Genomic DNA, 22,991 nt, shown 5'->3' with positions numbered 1-22,991 from the left:
GGTCTGGCTTAAAGAACTATGGTGCTCCTTGACCTTGAAGGATTGGGCTTAAATTTATAGTTCTTTTGAGACTGTCAGAGCCAGACTGACTCATGGGAGGGGCAGCTGATGGGGTATGAGTCACACTGGAGAGGAGGATTTGCTTTGCTTGGGGCTTGTGAGAGACCTGTAACAGATGGCACTGCTGATGGTGATGGTGACGGTGACAGGGTCTTCTGCTTTCTCGCATGTTTCCTTTAAGATCGGAGCTGAGCCGGGGGCTACAAAAGAAACTATACGGTGGCTTCTTCCCGAGACTAGATGATTAGAGGAGAAAAGAAAAACACAGGCCAGGAATAGGGCTGGCCCAGGGGAACCAGAACTGTAGGACTTTATAGAAAAATTAATAAATGAAGAGTCGTTTTTTTGTCTTTCCTTCAAAAAAGTGCAGCTTAATAGCACCACACACTGTAGGAAGAGCCTTGAGTGATCGTTGGGGCCACATGGGTCTGTGTCAGGCCCCTGCCCTGTCTGCCACTCCTTAGCCTCATAATTCTACAGGCAGGTTGCTGAATCTCTCCCAGGCTTAGCTTCCTTGTCTGTCAAATGGATTTAAGCAGCAGTAATAATTGAACAGGCAACAGACTTGGTGTGGTACTTACATCCTCTCAAGTAATCCCCATCCTGGGGCGCCTGGGTGGCTCAATCGGTTAAGTGTCTGACTCTTGATTTCAGCTCACGTTATGATCTCCTGGTTCATGGGCTCGAGCCCCGCGTGAAGCTGACGGTGCAGAGCCTACGTGAGATCCTCTGTCCCCCTCTCTCTCTGACCCTCCCCTGTTCACTCTCTCTCTCTCTCTCAAAATAAATTAACATTTAAAAAATAATAATAGTCCCATCCCTATTTTATAATAATATATTCATTTTAGAGTTGCCAGAAGGATTAAATGGGATGATGCAGTGACAGGGTCTAACTCACTGCCTTGCACAACACAGGGGTGAAATACATACCGTCTTCCTTTAACCTGTAAGGAAGACCTAAGACCTTCAGACCTAAGTTTTCCCTGGACATGTTTACCTGAGTTTAGATCTGTCCATGTCTGTCTTGGGAAAAATAAATAAATAAAACAAAACAAAACAAAAAAATCTGCCTTTTATTTTGCTCTCTCTTGTACCACTTTATGCGCATTTTTTCCCACCACTGTTAACTTCACCCACATCATCCTAACTGGTTCTGATTTGTAATGTGTGATGTCTTAGAACCAGCCCAGGACATAATAGGGGGAAAAGTCAATCTGTTTAAGCAACAAAGAGACTGGGAGTAACATTGTTTTTAACTTACCTATTCTTTGACCTTGAAATCAAAAGGAGACAGCTGGTCTGGCTTTGCTAAACTGACCTTCAGGTTGTCCAAATGAAGTCCATTTTGGCACTTGGAAGCCATGCTTCAATCCATATTCCAGCAAACAGGAGAGTGAGACAAAGAAGGGAGAAGTCTCTCCTTTGGCCACCAGTTTCCTCCTTCTCACGGGAAGTAAGGACTTCTTAGGAAAGTCTCCTTTCTCACAGGACATAAGATTCTATAATAGTTTAAAGCTACGGCTCCCTAGGGGCGCCTGGGTGGCGCAGTCGGTTAAGCGTCCGACTTCAACCAGGTCACGATCTCACGGTCCGTGAGTTCGAGCCCCGCGTCGGGCTCTGGGCTGATGGCTCAGAGCCTGGAGCCTGTTTCCGATTCTGTGTCTCCCTCTCTCTCTGCCCCTCGCCCGTTCATGCTCTGTCTCTCTCTGTCCCAAAAATAAAATAAACGTTGAAAAAAAAAAAGCTACGGCTCCCTAAAGGCAGGAATGGTGGAATCGTTCTTGGTGAATTGTCCATGAGTACAGAAATTGCTCCACAAATTGTTGATAAATGAAGGCGGGGACAGGAGAGGTGACTGGATTTCACCTGAAGACCAGAATTGCTGCCTTCTGTCTACCCTGGAGCGGAGACATGTACAAAGGGCACTGGCTTCAGAATCAGACAGCCCTTGGGTGAAACCCAAGCTCTGTAGCTGACTGACCTTGGGCAAGGCACAGCACCTCTCTGAGCCTCCATTTCTTCACCTTTTTTAAAGTTGTTATTTAATTTTTTTTAATATATATTTATTTTTGAGGGAGGGAGAGAGAGAGAGAGAGAGTGGGGGAGAGGCAGAGAGAGAGGAGACACAGAATCGGAAGCAGACTGTAGGCTCTGAGCTGTCAGCACAGAGCCAGATGCAGGGCTCGAACTTACAAACCATGATATCATGACCTGAGCCGAAGTTGGACGCTTAACCACCTGAGCCACCCAAGTGCCCCTAAAGTTTTTATTTAAATTCTAGTTAACATACAGTGCAATATCAGTTTCAGGTATACAATATAGCAACTCAACACCGTATATAATTCTCTCTCTCACTCTCTCCTGTTTTCTTTTTCTCCCTTCTCTCCCTCCCTCCATCCCTCCCTCCGTCTATGGATAGATAAAACCCTATGAGAAATTTGACTCCTTTATCAAAGATGACATCTCTTTTCTTCTTCTTCTTCCTCCTCCTCCTCCTTCTCCTCCTCCTCCTCCCCCTCCTCCTCCCCCTTCTTCTTCTTCTTCTTCTTCTTCTCCTTCTTCTTCATCTTCATCATCATCCCGCACTCATCTGTTCAGTGCTTCACAGGGTGTCAAGCCTCTGTTCGCACACCCTCTAAGGCCAACTCTGATGATGGACAACTTAGGGAGTCAGGACACTCCAGTGGCTAAGAACCTGGGCTCCAGAACCAGAGAGCCTGCACTTGACTCGTGTTCTGGAAAGAGTTAGTTTTGGGACCTCGTAAATTAGAGCTTCTCTGTGCCTCAGTTGTCTCATCTGCAAAATGATGATGCAAGTAACATATCCCTCCTAAAGTTGTTAACGCTTTTCCTAAGTAAAGTACTTAGAATAGTGTCTGGCTCATGGCAAATTCTCACTGAATCTTATCTCATATCCCTATTGTTGATCTCATTTTACAGAAGCATAAATAGCTCAGAGAGGCTGTGACTTGGCCAAGGTCACACAGCAAGGAGCAGAAGAGAGCCTACATCTTCTGCCTCAGCTGTGATCTCTTCCTGGTCTACACACCACAAAGGGTGGGAGAAGGAGCCAAAGGTTCACCATGAGGTCGGTAAACAGGGACGGCTTTGGGAAAGAGAACCACGTGGAACCCTTAGATTGGATTGCTTGCGAGCTTCGGGAACACAGAAAGTCATCTTAATCTATTTCATATTCTGCAGCACAATGTCTGAGGCCAAGTGAGCCCTAAGGGAATATTTGTGGAAAGAATTGATCAGGAAATCGATGAGAAAACCTGGGGGTGAGAGTAATAATGGTATCGAGCCCTTTGAACCCTGGTGAATGAGCCAGGTCCATAGAGTGGAGGCAATCTCGATTTCTAGGGAAAGAGGGACAGGCAGTCCTGCCCCAGGAAAACACAGCCCAGTTGCAATGCATTGAAAAGAGAAGGCGATTCCATTCTTGGTTCTGGAGAATGGGTCCATTATGGGGTATGTCCACGGAGAGGGAAGTATGTGGCCAAACTCAGAGCTGTCTACAAGGCTTCACCTCTAACTCATCCTCCCTATGCCCACCTCCACTCCAGTCTAGAAACGGCTGGGTAGAAACCTAGCAGAAATCACATGGCTGGTCAAGAAGAGAAATCGCCAAAGTTGCCCTTGTGAGAAGAGTTTTCCATGGCAACACCTAAGTACAATTCTCATGCCAAGTCATAATCATCACATCTCTGCTTCCCAAGGCGTTTTCCTGTGGGTGATCTCACTGTAACCCCTCAAGGCTGCTACAGAGGAGGAAAGGCAGCATCTATTATCCACATTTCACAGATGCGAACACTGAGGAAAGCACAAGACACCTGCCCAGGGTCACTCGGGGAGTTGGGGCCAGAAATAGGCCCTGACACAAGAACCAAATCCACACCGCGGCCTCCCCACATGATTCAGCCACGTTCTGGATGCACACATAGCAAATCCCACAGCCCCAGTGCCTCATGGGACCACACAGTTCCCTCCTCTAACCTCATACACCACCCTCTCCTCCCACCACTTAGGTGTAAGGATCAAGGAGGGACACTGGGTCTCTGTCTTCCGAGGCTGGAGGAGGTCTTGCTATGACCACAGATGTCATGGCCCTTTGTAAGCTCTTGGGCCATCTGAGGAGTTCAAGTGGTCAGGAGGATGGACCCCAGTATCTACCTGGATTCAAATCCATGGCAGCCCCATGTTTGAATGGCCTTGAACAAGTTACTCCAGCTCCCAGGAGCTCAGTTTCTTCATCCTCATAATGAGAAAGGCATAGGAGATTTTAGCTCTATTTAAAGATTTCTCTGAACAGATTACAAGTTTCCATGATGGATCAGGCTGCCCCATCAGGTAATAAGTCCCCCATCACTGGAAGTCTACAAGCAGACTGGTGCGTGCAAGGGTCTGCTCGTAGGGAGGGAGCTGTAAGGGTGAGGCAGGTAGTGCACGATATGTGGACAGAACCCCTTGCCCACACTACCGACCACATCAGTATCACCCAAAGAACACGTAGAAAATGCAGGTCCCGTGGCCCCGCCCCCGGGTAGTCTGACTGCAAACATGTCAGATGTAGCTCAGAAACCTGGATCTTTCTTGGAAGTATCCCGAGGTTTTCGTTTGCTAGGGCTTCTAACAAAGTGACACCAACTGGATGGCTTAACCGAAAGAAACTCCGTGACTCACGTTTCTGGAGCCCAGAAGCCTGAGATTAAGGTATCAGTAGGATGGGTTTCTCCTGAGGGTGTTAGAGAGACTCTGCTCCAGGGTCTCCGTGAACTTCCGGCAGTTTTCTGGCAATCTTGGTTATTCTTTTTCTCACAGGCTGTCACTCCAGTCTGCGCCCCATGCTCACATGGCATTGTCCCTGCGCGCATCATGCCTATCTCTGAGTCCGCATTCCCCATTTTTAGGAGTCATATTGGATTGGGGCCCCAACAACACTGCTCATCTGCAAAGACCCTATTTCCACACAAGGTCTCACTCACAGGTACTGGGGGTTAGGACTTTCGACATCCTTTTCAAGAAGGTAAGTCAATCCATAACTCCAGGTGATTCTGACGTGCGGCCAGGGTTAGGGACCCAGCGGACTACAGCTCTTCAAATGGCCTCTAAGCCCCCTGGGAATCTTGAATGGCTGCAGCTTCTGACTCAGTGGGTCTGGAAGGCCCCAGACTCTGCTTTCTGAACAGGAGCTCCTGATATGGCTTGCCCACGGACTGGTGCTCTCAGGGAGGTCGCTCCCAGCACAAGATGCCCAGGAAATCCAGGAATGGCTACCACGCAAATAGAAGCTCTCTGCTTCATTTCTCCTAGGACAAGGGTTGCTTTCTTCTTCGGTCTCTGAGGGCATAGGAAAGAAACCCTGCCGGTATGCCCCATGCCCCTTCAGAGCCATCACCCTGGTAGGGGCATGGACCCTGGGATGGGATGAGAAGACTGGGCTGCCAAACTCTGGGATAAGCTCTGATGCTCATGCTCCCTTGTCCGTTTAATTTTACACATTCGGGACTCTTTTGTTGTTCCCCTTGTTTTGTTCGGTCCCACACCCGTTAACTCCGTGCCCAGCCTAAGCGCACGCTGGGTGCACCTGACTCCCACGAAGTGACTGCCGCCCGCCCACCTGCGCTGGCCGTCAGGGGCCAGAGACTCGAGAGCCAGCTAGGCCTGACCGGGACCTCTGAGAAGCCCACCCTCCGCACTGGTGTCAATCCCAGAGGCCTGCCGGAGGAGGTGCGCCCCGCCCCACGTGCACAGCCCCTCCCGCCCTGGGTAATCGGGCAATGGGACAGGCCTGGCCGGTCACAAAGGCGACAGCTGCGCCGAGGGGCAGCCGCCTTAATTTATTTATAGATGCGCTGGCTCTTTATGTGGCCTAGTTAAGGACGCCTTTCCATAAATACATAGAAACGGATGTTATTCTAGAACCCACCAATAATAGGCACAGCTGTAGAGACTGCTGTTGGATTAACAGCCCCACCTCCCTCTCCGCACCCCCCTCCCACCAAAATAGAAAATAAAGTTAAAAATGCACGTGGGATTTTTTTTTTTCCAGTGCGTGTATGCAAAAGGGAAATTCTGTCAACAATGAGATGTTTCTTTGAGAGCAAAGGCAGAATTTCTTAGGAAACAGAAAAGCCTTAAGAGCTAAGGCTACCTCTTGCCAAGCAAAGACACAGCTCTCACCTTCCCCCTCCCAGGATTGTGATCGCCGCGCCCCAAACTTTCACCCGTCCCGGTGAGCTTCTGTTTAACCCGGACATAATCCTCATGCTCCAGAGGCCACGCGCGGTTTGTTTCTTTGCAAAAATATAATTTGCCAAATGCCAATTCTGGCCCTTTCCTTGGCGATCACTTGTCTGGGGCGCTGGACCAATGAGGGGTCTTTGGAGTCAAGGGGGCGAGGAAGAATGAAATCATGCGGGCGTTGTGAGGGAGTCCTCCGCCCTTATGCCTTGGTTATTTGCCCACTTCGTTCTACAGACCCTTAATTCCATTACCCAGCTGTAATTCGGCTCTGTGTCTCTCCAGCATTCTTTCCTTTCTTCTGCCCGCTTTCTCTTTAATCGATTGATTCATCTGTAATTGGATTTTCTCTGGCTCTTACCAGCTATTAAAAGTAGCTACGTGTGTGTATGTGAGTGAGTGTGCTTTCTGACTAGGCCACGCTTTCGAATGCCTTGCAATCCTGAACCTTGTTGGGGTCTCTTAGCATGAATTCAATTCCCTGGCTCCTTTTGAGGCAGCGGGAGTAGCAGAGAACACAAGGCTTGGAAGCCTGACAGAATGATACTGTTTTGTTTTGTTTTGTTTTTTGCTTTGTTTTGTTTGGTGGAAGGCTGACATTTATTGAGCTCCTACTGCGTCCCAGGTGTTCTCCCAAGCCCTTTGCAAACATTACTGACTCTCACCACATCCTTGTGAGGCAGGCACTGCTATTGCCCCATTTTGGGGTAATGGAGACAGACGGAGGTTAAGTAACTGGCCCAAAGCCACACAATGAGCTAGTTAATGGCAGAGCTCTTGATCACAATGAAATTTCCCTAAATTCTGCCTCTTCCTATCCGTGTAAGTTTCAGCATGGCTTATTTCTTTCTGCCTCAGTTTCCACATCCGCGAAATGAGTAAGGGTCGGTATCTCTTGCAAGATGATTTTTAAAACGTACTGAGAATACAGTGCCTGACTCACTGAGGCTCACACACACACAGTAGATTCCAGTAATCCCTGTGCTATGGATGAGACCAAGAACTAAATACAGGAGCCCCGTGAGCACAGACAGCAGAAATAGAGCACTGTCCTCTGAGGTCTGCTCACTCCACCGCCCCAGTCTCTGCTTTGGACAAACAACCAGAATCCAAGCAGATCATTTTGTAAAAATCACAATAAAGATTCTGCTGCTGGGGGCTCCTGGGTGGCTCAGTCGGTTAAGCGTCAGACTCTTGATTTCAGCTCAGGTCATGATCTCTTGGTTCATAAGTTCGAGCCCCATGTCAGGCTCTGTGCTGACAGCTCAGAGCCTGGAGTCTTCTTCAGATTCTGTGTCTCCTTCTCTCTCTCTTCCCCTCCCCCACTTGTGCTCTGTCTCTCTCTGACTCCCAGAAATAAATAATAAAAGTAAAAAAAAAATTTTTTAATCCCTTCTAGAAACTAAGAACAGAATTGGTCCTAGCCCATACCCTTCTGCCTACCCCTCTTTCTCCTAGGTCCTAATGCTGCTCAGAGAGACACAAAACACAACTTTGTCACTCAAGGAGGGGGAGTCAGGAATTAACCTCCACTGTGAAACTGCAGAGTCATATAATTTCACAACTTCCAACGTCTGGCAAACTCCACAGACAGTATTTGCAAAAGCAGTTTTGCAATGACCACACTCGGGAAATCCCCAAAGAATGTTTATAAATACTGCAGATTTAGAGATTTAATTCTAAATTTTCCCAAAACCACATCATCCAAAAATGTAACACTCCTTTTCAAATTAAAATAGTGTGTGTGGGGGCGCCTGGGTGGCGCAGTCGGTTAAGCGTCCGGCTTCAGCCAGGTCACGATCTCGCGGTCTGTGAGTTCGAGCCCCGCATCGGGCTCTGGGCTGATGGCTCAGAGCCTGGAGCCTGTTTCTGATTCTGTGTCTCCCTCTCTCTCTGCCCCTCCCCCGTTCATGCTCTGTCTCTCTCTGTCCCAAAAATAAATAAACGTTGAAAAAAAAAATTTTAAAAAAAATAAAATAGTGTGTGTGTATTAACTCTAACACAGCTCAGATATAATTTAATTGGACCAAAATTTCCAGACTGATCATGACAGTATTGTTTGAAGTCATACATAGTTGTAAGCAATTTATAAATCCAGGGGTGAGGAATCAGTTCAATAACTCATGCCATCTCAACAGCACTGGTTACTACTAGCCAGGAGCTAGAGAAAGGAGGGAATGGGGAGTCGCCGCAAATGACTTCTTTTGGGGGTGGTGGAAGTGTCCTTGAATTACAAACTGTTATGATTTCCCAAACCTGTCTCTAAAAAACACTCAATTGTATACTTAAAAGGGTGAATTTTAGAGCATGTGAATTCTCTCAATTTAAAAAAAAGATAATGGAAAAAGATGGGTAGAAGTCTTTGTAAACTGAGTCAATAGACAGAAAATCTGGGGAAAAAATATGTTCTAGAACTATACCTATTGACTAGACTAATGGACTATACAGAATAAGATTCAAAATATCAAGTCGGGAGAAAAAAAATCATGTCCCAACTGACCATATAACCTATTTTGATGAAAAAAAATAATCATATCTGTGTCTAGAAGGATCTAGAAGAATATACACCAAATCATTAACCGGTCTTTTCTGGAATTACAGGTGGTTTTATTTTCTTTTTGCCTCTCTAGCGGCATTATATATGGTTTTTAATAAAGGGAGGAAAAAGAAGAAACCAAGTCTGGGAGGGTAAGTAGGATAGATGACAGATGGAGACGTTTTACTTTAGACCTTCAACTAACCCAAAGTAAAGAAGCTTCAACAACGTGTGGGTTTGCGGCGAAGTCCACGATATGTGCTGTGTCAGAAAACAGCCATCGAGGGCCAGCAACACAGAGACAAACAAACAATGCTTCAGTGTTTATCAGTGGGCAGTCCTCCCCCACCTCTTCCATTTTGATTTACAAAATGCAGGGACTGTTCTGATCGAAGTTACAAGCAGAGCCAACGTCGCTTACCAACTGCGTTTTGATAAACGTAACTGCGTTTCATTTATTATCACGGAAACCTTATTCAGCCTGTTAGGAGTTAGTTCTAAGTTGGTCAGTTCTATTTTACTGAAGTCATGTACACCATAATAGCTGTTGAGAAGGACCGGGGGCGGGGGGGGGGAACCTCTATTTTCAAAGTGTCTGCTACATGTCCGGTATGTTTTAGGCAATATTGATGGAGTTTTTACTTAGCCCCAAACAGGGATCCCTGAGAGTAGGGATGTGACCTCCACTGTTGAAGACACAGAGAGGCTGGTTGACCAGCCTGAAGCTGCCCAGCGGGTGGGTGGCTAAACAGGGTCAGAATGCCTACGTGTCTTCCCCCCAAGAATCATGTTCTAATCCTCTACAACCCTCCCCTGCCCTTGGCCTCACAAGGTCCTTGTAGCCCACTAATTATCAGACTGAAACATAGATTTCTGGAAGGCTTCTTTGAAATAAAATTCATCAGCTGCCAAATCACTCACTTACTAAATTGCCAGCGCTCAGCCCTGACCTTCTCATTGAGGATGAAGCCCCTGCCTCCCCCAAGCACACTCGCTGTGCTGGCACATCATATGGAGGGGGAAGGAAGACAGGGGAGTGAGGGAAGCAAGCCTTTCTCTCTGCCCTGACTCCACCCACCAAGGGCTCCCCTGGCCCCAGCCCTGCAGTTGGTCCCATTATCGCTTCCACCCCAGCTAATTATAGTCGCTGATTACCTAACAGCAAGCCCCACTGTCACCTGCTTTGCCCTGACGGATTATGCCATCTGGGCCACGTGGCCAGGGTCCGAGAGCCACGAGAGGTCACAGAGAGGGGCAAATGGCTCTGAATGGGAAGAAATGTGTTTACAGCCCTGACAGCTGACTGGGCCATTAAAGGGGCTTTAGCTGTGTGTTCCCAGCTGAAACCCCTCTCCAGGGGCCTCCCTATTAGCTAATGGGATGTGGCTGCATATATCGCTCTGGTTCCAAATGTGGGCATGCTGGGGGACTGACTGCATGCTTTCCTAAAAAGGAGAAGAAAAAGGACTTAGGAGAGACCTGGGGGCTCACAGTTGTTTGGGGTCCTTGTTGAACAGGCATCAGAACATGCCTGCAGAGGCCATGCTCCATGGCCGGCAGGATCCAAATACATTTTCCACTTCCTGTGCTCACGTCCATGAAATTAACACATGTGTAAAACACATTTTATGACATTAAAGAAACCCTGTAAGGCGACTTCCATTTCATTAAGAACTTCATGTCCTTAACAGTAGTGCCTCTATCTCAAACTTGATTGTGCTTGTGTATATGACCTGGGAATCTCATCACAGTGCAGATTCTGAATCTGTCATGATTGGGGTGGGGGGAGGAGGGGAGAGGGAGTGCAGATTTTGTATTTCTAAAGAGCATCTGGAAGATTACTGATGCCACTGGTCCGTGGACGATGCTTTGAATAGCGAGGAACTACTTAGTCACTGAATGAAATTAAATTACCAAATTAACATCACACAGAAAACCTATAAAATGGTATTTTTCCAACTGTATTACAGAACACGAGTCAGCCAAGGAGGCTGCCTCGGCTCCAACAGGTTCTCAGTGGAGTAAGTTCCGGAATCACCGCATACTCTGCACCCCCCTGGGAATGCCCAATGCATCATTAGCATATTGGAGCTGAGGAAGCCTGCAGTGATCTGTTCCACTTTAGATGTGAACAGTTTGCATTCAACTAAAAGTTTGGTGCTTTATGCCCTAGTTTTTGTTGCAACCCTCACTGGAGAGTCTCTATTATCCCGATTGCTTAACCTGACCATAAATGTCTTGATTTGAAAAATGCCTTCTCAGCCATGCAGAGTTATTCACGTGAAACACACACGCACAAGAAAGGCTTGAACACTGGGAAGCAATGCTTGTATGAGGTACTGTCATGAAATGCAGGCACTGTGGCTGCTTCTTCTGACAGCTTCTGAGCCCAGTGACCTCAGCTCGCCTGGCTTCCCCTCCTCCCAGCGTGATGAGGAAGTAGAAATGGAGGAGGAAGTATTGAAAAAGTGCCCAAAAGGTGAGACAAGGACGACTGCACAGGGGGTGTAGATCTAGAGGTCTGATGACAAAGGCCAGTACGACTACTGCAAAATAGAGCTTCAAGGTCGATTTGCTTACAATTTACCTTAAAAAAAAAAAAAAAAAAAAAAAAAAGCAAAATTTACCAAGCCACTTTCTAAAAGCATTTTTATTTAACATCATAAAATGCTCACCACAGGATATTAGATAAAAAAATAAAAGGCATCCAAGTGGAAGACAGAATGTAACCACAACTTGTGTGTGTCTGTGTGTTTAATGTATATGCAGGGGTGTGTGTGTATACACATGTGTGAGTCTATGTGTGTATATAACTGCACACATGAATTTGAAGGAGGAGAGAGAATCATCTAGAATGTTTGCTTTGGAATCAAGCAACATTAGGTTCAAACTGCAACTGGTCCAAGTTTCTTAACCTTTGGTTTGTATCTTCTGTGAGATGATACTAACAATTCCCACCTCAGGCTTATGTGAGAATTAAATGAGATAATGTCTGGCAAGCACTTAGCACATGGCCTGGCTCAAATTTAAACACTCACCAAATGGGAGTCATGATTGTATTAATATAGTAAGAGTGTGGAAGAAAAAACACAACATGTTAATAGTGGGTCATCTCTGGGTAATGAGTTAGAAGTGAATTTTATTTTCTTCTTTCTACATTTCGGAATTATCCAAAATGATTCAAAGAACACCCTTATAAAATTAAGAAAAGATTATAAGACAAACTTTATAAAGTAAAATGCTAATTGTAGTTTTCTCTGGTTAAGAAAGGTGGGCCATTTTTATTTCCTTCTTTATACTTTCGATTTTTGAAATTGTCCACAACTCACTAGTTTTAACAATTTTTGAATATGAAAACCGTGCCCATCTCTTTTGGACATTTTGGGAAAATGCAGAAAAACTCTGAAAAGAAAGTAAAATCACTTATAGTGTTGTGATTTCTCTGCTTCTATTACTCTTTGTTTAAATTTGTAAAGTACAGATTCACACCTAAATGAATGGTCCCCTAGAATTGTGCAGTGCACAACATGGCCAACCATATTCATGGTCCTGAAATAGCACCCCCATACACTTCTCAACCCACCCCCAGAAGTCACTGATATGAATTTTTCCTGTATATGTATAACACACACACACACACACTCACACACACATAGATATATATACATGTGCATACATGCTCACATGATTAAGTAAAAATGTCTTTAAGGAAATTCAAGAAAGACTTTAGAGGCCACTTACATGTAATAGATCTAATTAGTCCCCCAAGATCAAGTCTAGGAGGGAAGTACCTTCCCCACGTTCTCCATGAGTAAACTCACTTGAGCAGATATGCTTTAAGCCTCTATGCTATTCCAGGTCCTATGCTATTTACTAAGGAAACAAAAATGAGGAAGACACAAGATCTCTGGTCTCAGCAAGCCTCTAGGCTATCACAGAAATGCGCATACAGTAGTCCCACCTTACCGGAAGTTTCAGTGATCTGCAGTCAACTGCTATCAGATAGCAGATGATCCACCTGACATAATTAATGTAAGAAGGTCAAGAGAAGCCACGTCATGGGGCCTGCAAAATTCACCACCCCCCTTCATCTCATCATGCATGGAATTTTATCATCATCACAAGGAGAAGGGTGAGCACAGTAAGCGATTTTGAGAGAGAGACCACATTCATGTAACTTTTATTACAGTGTATCGTTATACTTGTTCTATTTTATTATTAGTTATTGTGGTTAATCTCTTACTGTGCCTAATTTATAAATGAAACTTTATCATAGGTGTGTCTGCACAGGAAAAAACATGGTATACGTAGGGTTTAGGGCTACCCATGGTTTCAGGCATCCACCGGGGGTCTTCGAATGCATCCCCCACCAGATACGGGGGACTCCTGAATTAGAAATGTGTGCAAATACAATAATGGAAGCCAATAACAGGTCCAGAGGCAGTAAGGAAGAGATAGTGAACCCCTTCTTCTGCAGGGATTCTGGAAGCCCTCCTGGGGAAGAAGGCATCTCACCTATATCTAAAAGGCTACAGACCTGGGTTCCTCGCACACCCACACGATCTCACACTCCCTACCTTTCATCATGTCCGGGCAGGTCTCCGGTCTTGGGCTGGAATATGTTCCCACGCTTCGACTCCGAGGCCAACCCTACTCATCTTTCAAAACTTAACCAGGAGGTACCTCCTGAAAGGCATCCCTAACTACCCAGCATGAGGAAGGAACCCCTTCTCACTGCACGTGTGTCCTTATCAGACACTTACCAAATGACTCACGAGACTGGAAGTCAGCGTTTTGCCCTATTTATCTTTGAGCGATGGGGCAGGACTGAACACCACACCCAGTACACGGCCCCCAATAAATGTCTTAAAAAAAACCAACAACAGCGCTAGGGTATAGTGCTACATCAGACCCATAGCAGAGATGGCTTCTGATCGCATAAAGAACACACATATGGGAAGAAGAAAACTAACTGTCCCTCTGCCCTGCATCATTAGAAAAGAGGCTTCCTCTGGGAACACACAGCTCCTCAGGCGGCAGCTTAGCACCCAGACAGGACCTTTGTGCTCATTAAGAATGAAGGCCTCCAGGCTCCAGCAGCTCTGAACAATCAGAGCAGAGAGGCTGGATTCCAGCGCCGACCCACTCAGCGGGGTGGCCTTGTGCCGGGGAGGTACTGCTCCAAGACAGCCCTGCTGACCCATGGATGGACAAGATATATTTCCTCCCAAGGAGCTGACAGTCTGTGCAATTCAACAATCAAGGAAACCCGCATAGTGAGTGGCTGCTTATAAAACGTTGAGTAAATAAGTGAATGAATGCCTGTTAAAAAAAAAAAAAAAAAGTGACGGATTTTCTTAGACTGATTCCGATTGTATTCGGTTAGGTCCTACTACGCATTTGCTTTGTGCTCCGAGGTCCACTTTGATCAAGTCTTCCAACAGGGGGATCTGATTCCTTTTCTTCCTGGCTAAAAGCTATGGAAGCCTCTGACTTGTTTAGAACAGGTTAAAGGTTCTGGTGCAAAGGACCCAAACTGCAAATCAACAGAGACAGGGCTCTGTCAGGTGCTTTCATGTAAACTGACTCACCCCGCTGTTGGCCACGTTACTCATCAGATGCCCCTCTCTCGCCTGCTTGCTTTCAAAAGGCCTTTATTATATATGCACACCGTTTAAACTCGGGCAGAAGCGGTGACGAGTGGCCGGATCTTATTCCGGTGTTACCCACAGTGCTGTGCACATGGTAGGCACTCCAAACGTCCTGGGAGAGTGTTTCCATGTTACCAAAACTCTTGTTTGATTGAGGCGTTAGACGAGCCCATCATTGGGTGGGACAAACATGGAAAAAGCCCAGGAACCTGCAAAAGTTGCCTAAGACTATCCCACCAGTGGGGCAGGGCCTGGCCTGAGACCCCAGGGCTCTTGACCCTAACAGAGGGCTCTTTAAGTGCCACACACAGGCCTCTGGCCACCCAGGGGGTGACCGGAAAGTGCCTCAGAGGTCCCCAGACATCAGTAGCAGCAAAATCAGCAATGTCATGAAAATGTAAATTATAGACCAGGTGGCTTTAAATACCTGTGGGACCAGGCCTTTGCTTTGCAATTACAGAGCCCCTGCTCTTGTCAGAACTGTTGCAAAAGCATTGTCACAGGGCCTTCGTGACTTGCTCCTTCCCCCTGTTCACCCACCCTGGATTTTATATTGTTTTCCCCCCCAAACAACACGGGATCAGAGCAGCTCTTTGCCAGAAGGTGATCAGTATCTCTCAGATGGCCCACCAGATCAGCCTTAACTTCTCAGCCCAGCTTTGGGGAGCCTCCTGTAGCTGACCTGTCCCCTCGTTCCTGGCCCATTCCACATTTCCCCAGATTCTATACTTTGGCCAGAGGGAGCCCTTCTCTGCTTTACCCCCGACATACTTGGGGCCTTCCCCTCTGTGAGCCCTCCTCGGGTGATGCCCCTGCCCAGAACAGCCTCTCTCTCTCTCTACCGTGCAAGTCCTCTTTATCCTCTGAATGTAACAATGGACCCTTGCAATTGAAAGTGCTGTGCTGCTCTGACTTCCTACAGCACCCTTGAAATCTCCTTTGGGTGGGACATTTAGCAGATCTCTTAGGCAGTCACTTATCTCTCTGGGCACAGTCACGTCTCAGCTAGAAGTAAGTTCTTTCCACCTGAGAGTCACGTCTTCGACAGAACATGGTGGGCAAAAATCTCTGGCCCTGGAGTCAAAGGCCTGCTCCTAACCCTTTACTGGCCTTTAACTGTCTGGCCAGGAGCTAATTTCCTTTCCTTTTCAGAGGTCAGGTTTCTCATCTGTAAAAGGGGATAATACTATCACATGGGGTTGCTACGAATCCAGGGCGCCAGGGTGGCTCAGTCTGTTAAGTGGCCGACTCTTGATTTCAGCTCAGGTCACCATCTCACCGGTTTGTGCGTTCGAGCCCCACATCCATCTCTGAGCTGACAGTCCAGAGCCTGCTTTGGATTCCATCTGTCTCTCTCTCTCTCTCTCTCTCTCTCTCTGCTCCTCCCCACTCGTCCTCTCTCAAAATAAATAAATAAACTTAAAAAGAAAAAAAAAAGAATGCAGATTGAGCAAGAGAAAGTACCTGGCGGATAGCAAATGCTCAGTAAATAGCAGTTGCTGTTATCATGTGAGAGGGTAGGATGTATTCAGGGAGTTACTGTGGCTCACTGGTGGGTGGAGCTCCCCCTATGGAGAGAGCACGGGTGCAGATGAGGTTGGAGAACTAAGCCAGGTCCAGACAATGAAAGGCCCCCTACACCTCGTGAAGGAGTTTGGACTTCTCCAGAGAACGAGAGTACTCAGGGAAGGGTTTTAAGTAGGGGAAGGACTGATCTGATTTACATCTTAAAGGCTTCCTTGGCTTCCATGGGGAGGATGGTGTAGAGATGAGGTCAAGTCAGAAAAACAAGTTAGAAGGCCAATACAGTCACGCTGCTGAGGCAAATGAATCCCAGTCCCTCACTTCCGGGAGACTGTGGTCTACCGGGGGGAGACAGATAACTAAGGAAGGACAGTAAATGGAAAATGATGGGGAAAGGAATGTGGACCACTTGGAAGCAAGGAGAGAGAATCACCGTCTCCACCTGATAGGGAGGGACACTCCAGGGAGGTTTTAGGGAGAACATAACCTGTAGGGGCCCCACCTTTTCTGAAGAATCCCTTATGCTCTCTTTAGGTTGACCTGGATATAAATGCCTGGACATTCTACTATCGTTGTTTCCAGGACAGGAACCCCCACCGTGTATGATGGATGAGACCAGGAGATGGTGAGGATCCCATCCAAGGATAAGATTCAAAGATTAAAAATCTCTAAATTTCATGTTCATCCGAATGCTTTGAACCTTAATCTCCCCTTTGTGCTGTCGTGTCAGTATTTTGCATTTTGGAGGGCAATTATTTGAAGAGGGACAATCAATGCTCTTCTATTTCACCTACCTATCGGTCGACCTATTTTTTTTTTTTTTTAAGATTCCCTGAGAAAAAAATTTTAGAGGAAAACAGGAGCTCTGAAATGAGCTAGAATTTAATGTCATGCCATTAACATTTCAGAAAATGCCAGCAGAAGCTTGAGGAGATAATTACATACAAGGGAAGCAAATTGGGTGTGTATACCACAGGTCCACCAGAAAGTGTTTCAAAGTGGATCGTGTCACCGAAAATTGTTTGTTCTCAACAAGTTTGAGCTGAAATAATATTTACATTTGGACGAATGGTTTCTAATTGGGTTATCCATTAGCGACGGAGGGCAGGAGTCGTGAGAAAACGAAACCTAATTTGCAAGCCTCAGACAGGAAGGCAGCGATTAGTTGTGGAAGGTGAGCAAATGCACAGCTCCTGAGCCCTATCTGCCTTCAGCGGTGCCAGAAAGGGGTGGTGTAGCCAGGGATGAAGCCAGCAATGCCCAGAGTGCCAATGAAAACTCACCCTTTCATAGAACTTTACAAAGCACTTTCCCACACACGATCTTCTTTGATCTTGCTTGTCCTCGTTTACAGCTGAGGCGATGAAGATTCAGGTGACTCACCCGAGGTCACGGAATGAGTGACGGAGGGCAGGAAGGGACCGCGATGCATGCCAGTTCTTCTGACCCTCAATCCCATGTTCTGGCCACCCTGCCTCTCAAAAACCTTCCGAAAGTGACAGCTCATAGTAAGGCCCTTGGCAATGAGGGTCTTACATTCAGCCGATATACTAATGGGTATAGACCAATTGCACAGTAATGGCCTGACCCGCAGCTGCTGGGATGGTGGCCACAGGGCTGCCACTGGTGAGGCCCAGCAGGGCAGCTCTTCTCAGCTCAGGCTCAAAGCTGCCAGAGCTAAACTTGCTCCTTTAGGCAGGGGGACCCAGACAAATAGACTATCATAAGTAGACCTTTGCACGAGACAGACTGGAAGCAAAGCGACCAGGAGATTTTCACCAATGAAGGCTGGGTGGAGGAATACGATTCTTGGGAGAAGTACACAAACCAACCCTTGGTTAGGCTTAAGGGATGCAAAGCAAGAAGCAGCCACCCCGCTGCTGAGGTCAGGGTGAGACACACAGAACAGAGACAAATCTTTTCCCAGTGCCCTAGTGACAAGGGGGGGTCCACTGGTCCATTCGAGCAGAAAACTGGAAATGTATCAGACCCACCAACACTTTCAAAGGCTTCCTCTAGTGACCTGGGGATAAAATGCAAATCTCCTAGGAGGATTCAAAACACCCCAGGAGGTCCCACCCTTGCTTACCTCTGTAGCCCCTTCTCTCATCACACTCCCCCCCCAGCCATGTATATACCCACAAGCAGCCCATACAGTCACTCTAGCTATCCAAACACTTACTGCTTCTCTTCCTCTGCCACAGCATGCTCTTTCTTGCTTCTAGACCTCGATCCAGGCTGTTCTTTGTATCAGCTTCATTTTCTCCTTCCTATCCCAACTGCTTAGCTCCTACTCATTGGGTATCAGCCTACAGGTCACTTCTCTCCATCACCTCTACCCTTATGAGGCTAAGTTTGCCTGCCATGCTCGCCCATATCAGCCCGTACTTCCTGAACCCTCACTGTAATTGCTCAATTCATATTCCAACCTCACTACCCAGCAATTACTTGATAGAAGCAGGGATTGCTTGCACTCTCACTATGGTAACCCCATGCCAAGCACATTTGTTGAACGATAGGATAGATTAATCCTTTAATTAATTTCACTGGTGGTAAAATCTAGTAAACAAAAAGCATTTCTCCTTTATAGAGGGTAAGTTAGTTGGTCTCAACTTGACAAAGATCCAGCTGGACAACCCCACCACATCATGTTACATAAGCACCTGAACAGACCATTAGAGTCAAGATTCTGCCGAAAACGTGAGCAGAAGAGCTGTTCACACAGTTCTGACTTAAGGAGGCTTATTTCTGTCTGGGTGTGATCCAAGTTACTGAGGGCTTTAAATAATTGGGAAAGACATTATCTTTGGAAACTAAAATCCAACCCCTGTCCCTTGGTTCCTGCCAAATATCTCCCATAACCCACATTAAGTGGATTCCTCTGTCCTTAATCACATACTAAATGCCTGCATCTGTGGTTGGCATCAGTGGTTGTGAAGCAGCTGCAATCACCACATACATGTCCTGTTATTACAGCAGGAGAAATATTGGGTAAAGGGCTCCAAGTAGTGAGTGAGACTAAGATCTTCCTTCCCACCTCCCTCCCTTCCTCCCCCTCTCCTTTCCTTCCCCCCTCCCTCCCTTCCTTTCTTCCTTCCTCCCTCCCTTCCTTCCTTCCTCCCTCCCTTCCTCCCCCCTCACTTCCTTCCTCCCCCCCTTCCTTCCTTCCTTCCTTCCTTCTACTCCAGTTAAGGGTCAATTACTTTCTAGGTATTAAACAGAGATAAATAAGCACATTCCCTTCTTCAGAGGGTTGCCTAGGAAAAAAAAGAAGGTGTTTGGAGAACCAAAACTTCCTTAAAATCGTTTACTCTTTGCTTCTTAAGCTTTCATGTGTATTTCAAACCACCTAGGGATCATGTTAAAATGAGGTCCTGATTCAGTAAGTCTGGGGTGGCGCCTAAGATTGTGCATTTCTAATAAGCTCCTGAGTCCCACCAATGCCGCTGGTCTGGGAACCACACTTTGAGGAGAAAGCATCACGATATGATCTATATGGAGACAATCATTACATCCCTGTTGCCTCATTTAATTCTCACAAAAATCCTGGGAATATTTAGGGAAGGATGTACATTATGACCTTTTCATGGATAAAATCATTGCATCTGGAAGAAATTACTTATTTTTGTCCCAGTGGTACCACCTGTAAGACCAGGATTTATTTATTCATACCCAAAACCTCAAACCACTGACGTCGTCATTCCTCCACATGTCACCTACCCTTAGCTGCTGACCACAGTCAAGATGCCCCTCCACCTCTAGACACAGACCTGGAAGCCACCTGGTGGCCTCCTCTGCCCTAAGATGGCATACTGGCAGCTCTAGCCCTCTCCTCTGTGACCGGCCTTGGCTGACCTTCACTGATTTGGTGACTCCCAGGACAGTGGACGGAAGGCCATAGGAAGCAGAGGAAGAAGGAATGTCTGGAGTTTTCTGGAAGCACCTACCACCGCTGGGTCTCAGAGAGGTCTCTGAACACCTGTCATCTCCTCCGCACTTCTGTTTCTCTACTCAGGTTACCTGCCGAGGACAAGCCACTGTACTGAGGTGTTGATGAGCACCTACCATATGTAGGATGCCGCACAGGTGTCTCTCCCGAATCAACTCAGTCACTAGGTGCAGAGTGGGCTGAGGTCTTCAGTCATGCAGGCATTCATTCAACATTAGTTGAGGGCCACCTGTGTCCTCAGCACGGGCTAGAGATCAATATAGATAAGACATATTCCTTCCTTTACAAGGATACTCAGAGAAGGTGAGAGACACATGCAAATTACCCAGCTAGGAAGTCTACAGCAGGGTCAGGAAACCGCTATCTCCCCAACCTAAATTCCTCGCTTTTTCCAACTCCAGTGAACTCTTTTTTTTTTTTTTAATTTTTTTTTCAACGTTTATTTATTTTTGGGACAGAGAGAGACAGAGCATGAACGGGGGAGGGGCAGAGAGAGAGGGAGACACAGAATCGGAAACAGGCTCCAGGCTCTGAGCCATCAGCCCAGAGCCCGACGCGGGGCTCCAACTCGCGGACCGCGAGATCGTGACCTGGCTGAAGTCGGACGCTTAACCGACTGCGCCCCATCCAGTGAACTCTTGAGACCAGCGAGCTTCCTCATCTGAGGGACGTGTTAATAACACAGAGGTGAGGATTCCGTAGGTCCGCAAGAGGCCCAATTATCCGCGTTCTCACAGTCATACCAGGGATTCTGATTCAAGCAAAACTCAGATCCCCCCCCCCCCCCCAGGACAATGACTTCACACCAACTGGGGAAGTCAGACAGGAGCACTGCCTGCCTACAGGTCTCCCTGGGAATCTGCTTCCTGCAGAGACAACAGACATCCTCTTGCCTTGGAAAGACTGATTTGGTTGGAAAGAGGAGCTCATTTATGGCATCCAACCAAATTTGGAAGCAATGTAACGAGCGTGATGTTGGAGGCCAGGAATGCAGCCCTGCTGGAAGGCTGCAGGGCTAGCAGGGCGTGGGTGGGTGGGGCAGCTTGCGAGCACCGCCTCCACGCTGCTCACATCACATCATGTTATTATGATGGATGCTCCTCGGTGCCAGTGCCCTGCCATGTGATCATCACATTATAGTTCACAGCCCCACAATCTTAAGGGATGGTCACTTGGGTCCTTTGGCTGGCAGATGCCCTAGATAAACACACCCCCCTGGTAACCACATAGCAGTTGGGAGGGGTGGTTAACCCTGGGCTCCTGGACTCCAGAGGTAATCAGCTGCAGCCACCAAGTGGGACGCTGAAGGGGAATACAATGAATCCCTGCTGACCGATGAGCTGAGCCCAGCTCAACAGACTGAGGACAACTGAGATGGTGAGAAGAACACTGAGCTAAGAGCCGACCTGACCATTAACTGATGGCAGGAGCCTCAGCAAGTCAGGACCCCGTTCTGGGTCACAGTGTCCTCATGAGTAAAATACTTTTAGCCCTGGTTTTCTGGAAGTCCTCAATTTTGCTATAGGGAAAAGGCGCTTGTTCAGCTCAACATGGTAAGTTGAAATCTACCCCTGGCTCTCTTCTCACTACATCCTTCACTCCTGGAAGACTGGTCCACTCCCCAGAAAGCATTTGAGTTTCTTTCATCCCAAATGCACTACCTCCCTCTCTTTGCGGGGCTACTGGACCTGTGTCATAGAATCAAGAGGGTCTGACTCAGGAAGGGAAAGGAAATGGACATATCCCAACAGCAGGAGTTTGTAGCTTTTTTAGCCATTAGCTTGAGTCAGTACCACCACCTTCCAGACTCTGTGTTTTTCTATTGTAATTATTAAATTCTGGAAGATGGAGAGTCCCACAGGCCCTGGTGGAGTTGGATGCCTACTCCTGGCTCAGTCAGGTGCAGCCAGGGGGGCAGGGTCACTAAACAGCAACATGGCCAGTTACACTCCACTGCCTGTGAGAGGAAATACCCAGAGAAGGGGGCAGCCCCACCAGGGCTGGACACAGTGATACTTCCTGGGGGACCTGAGCCTCTCCTGTCCTTTCAGCTCATTTCCAATGTCTGCTGATGTTCTGTCCTTTCCTGGGCCCCCATGTCAAACACTGAGCGCTGAATTGCTTCAAGATGCAAACCTCATAGCTGAACTGTACCAAGAGCGCCAGACTCGATTCTCCACGATGCACCTACTGGCAGGATAATGTCGTTCATTCTATCCCCAGGGGTCAGCCCTCACTTAGAGCTCATGAACTCTGGAGATGGGTACAACACTGGCTGATCCACCCAGCAGAAAGCCATCCCACTGCCCTCTTCCAGAAATCCTGTAGAGGAAGCTTCCTGTAATGTTTATGATAGTGCAAAGGTCTGTGCCAGGCCCCGGGGATAAAGATAAGGCCATACCTCCAAATCCCTACTTTCAAGAGAGCTATCAGAAGAGAGACCAGGAAACAGGCAACAACACAAGAAAAGAGCCCCACATGCTTTCCTACACCCAATACAGGAAGTTGAAGTCAGGAGAGACTCAGATGTGCTTTCCTAAATTGTGTCTGAGAGGAGTAGAGGCTATGCAGAAGGAAGGGTGGCAGAGAGTATGGGCAGGAGGAATAGGACGTGAAAAGACTCAGAGGCAGTCCACCACTCAGCAAAGGCAAGGCATTCCTTGCCTTGTGTAAGGCAAGGAATCCAGCGAGGATGAGGCTGGAGGGCTCGGCAGGGGCTGGACGGAGTTAGGCTGAGTCAACCAGGCTGAAATCTGCGAGGCGTGGAGAGAGGATGGGAGTGGGAGACAGAGGCAGAAGCCAGCAGGGAGGTGCCTGCATCCTCCAGACGAAAGACGATACAGATACGCTGCAAGGTACTATTTAAGCTAAGATCTAAGAGACAAGAAGGAGCCAACCGCAGAAAGATCAGAAAGAAGAGTATTCTAGCAAGAGAAACAAACAGTGTGAAGTCCCTGAGGAGGAAACATAAATAGCTTGTTGGAGGAATAGAAAGTGAGCTAGTGAGTGGCTGAAGACAGTAAGGGCA

General features: G+C 47.3%; 2 long non-coding RNA genes across 2 annotated transcripts; one reads left to right on the top strand and one right to left on the bottom strand.

The window, feature by feature from the left end:
• Positions 1–10,784: 10,784 nt before the first annotated feature.
• Positions 10,785–18,498, bottom strand: LOC121038279 (uncharacterized). The gene is made up of 2 exons (XR_005794284.1): positions 18,197–18,498; positions 10,785–11,426 (listed from the first exon to the last, which is right to left on the bottom strand). It is a non-coding gene; the product is annotated as an uncharacterized LOC121038279 (long non-coding RNA).
• Positions 13,070–16,807, top strand: LOC121038276 (uncharacterized). The gene is made up of 2 exons (XR_005794280.1): positions 13,070–14,115; positions 16,549–16,807. It is a non-coding gene; the product is annotated as an uncharacterized LOC121038276 (long non-coding RNA).
• Positions 18,499–22,991: the final 4,493 nt, after the last annotated feature.

This window comes from Herpailurus yagouaroundi, unplaced genomic scaffold, assembly GCF_014898765.1.
Source record: "Herpailurus yagouaroundi ecotype Mexico unplaced genomic scaffold, PumYag 28, whole genome shotgun sequence".
Taxonomy (NCBI): Eukaryota; Metazoa; Chordata; class Mammalia; order Carnivora; family Felidae; genus Herpailurus; species Herpailurus yagouaroundi.
Note: the sequence above shows the minus strand (reverse complement) of the source record. Positions and strands in the feature narration are given on the sequence as shown.